Source organism: Galeopterus variegatus, unplaced genomic scaffold, assembly GCF_000696425.1.
Source record: "Galeopterus variegatus unplaced genomic scaffold, G_variegatus-3.0.2 Scaffold12662, whole genome shotgun sequence".
In the NCBI taxonomy this organism is placed as follows: Eukaryota; Metazoa; Chordata; class Mammalia; order Dermoptera; family Cynocephalidae; genus Galeopterus; species Galeopterus variegatus.
The window spans coordinates 12,619-13,606 of record NW_007738773.1 but is presented as its reverse complement, the minus strand read 5'-3'; the positions used below and the strand labels follow the sequence as shown (position 1 = coordinate 13,606).

The window sequence follows — 988 nt, the reverse complement described above, 5'->3', positions numbered from 1 at the left end:
CTAGCTTGCTTTGTGCACCTGGACAAACCCATGTGCCAACAGGATGTAGTTTTTGCCTTTAGAAACCCTACAAGACCAAAGCCCGATGCCACTCTTCCTATGTTACACCTTGGGAGATGGATGCTGACCAGCCGGAGTGAATAAACTGCCTTTTTCTGCACGAGTGGCATGTAAGTGCATTTCTTGCAGGATGGTGACTCACAACATTAGAAGCTTAATTCCCACTGTAACTGTTGAAGGTGGGAAATCCTATTATGGTAATTGAATGGTGGGGCCTTTAAGTGATTAGATTGTAGGACCATGCCATACTGAATGGATTACTGATTTTGATCAGTAGTATGTTTCTGAGGTTTTTAAAAGAAGAGCACTTGAGAGGTGAGACCCACGGGTCACTGTTGCCACCACCAAGATCTTCACCAGATGTGATATCTGGACTTTGGGCTTCCCAGCCTCTGAAACTGTAAGCAATAGATTTTGTTTTCTTATTAATTTCCCAGTTCAGTTATTTCTGTTATAAACAACAGAAATGGACTAATACAGGTGTGGCATATTTTAAACTCTCACACTTAAAAGTCCACCTGTGTTATAGAGGTATTACAAACTTGGAACTGCTTTTTATTTCAACTTGTACACTTCATGATCATGCAAGTAATTATTTCTGCTCCAAACGGAGACCTGTAATTAGTAATTCTCAGAATAAGAAACACAAAAAGAAAAACAAAATCAACCAACATTTAATAAATAGATGAACAGACAAGCTTTCTTCCCTATAAAGTATAATTGGATATTTTATTTTTCTAGTCTGTATTATCACTCAGATGAAGGTGTAGCAGAAACCTCAGCTTCAGCCCTCACCTTTGCCTGGTCTGAAGGCCTATCTCCTGATACAAGTGAGCACAGTAGCCAGACTCCTGGGGAATCCATACAAGACAATGCCATGTATGTCCACATGCCAGATCCTGTTTGCCTCTCTGGGCTTCCATTTCAT

At 40.4% G+C, this 988-nt stretch overlaps 1 pseudogene; it reads left to right on the top strand.

Moving 5' to 3' along the window:
- The window catches only part of LOC103581253, a 12,741-nt pseudogene that overhangs the window by 4,123 nt on the left and 7,630 nt on the right, over positions 1 to 988 (top strand).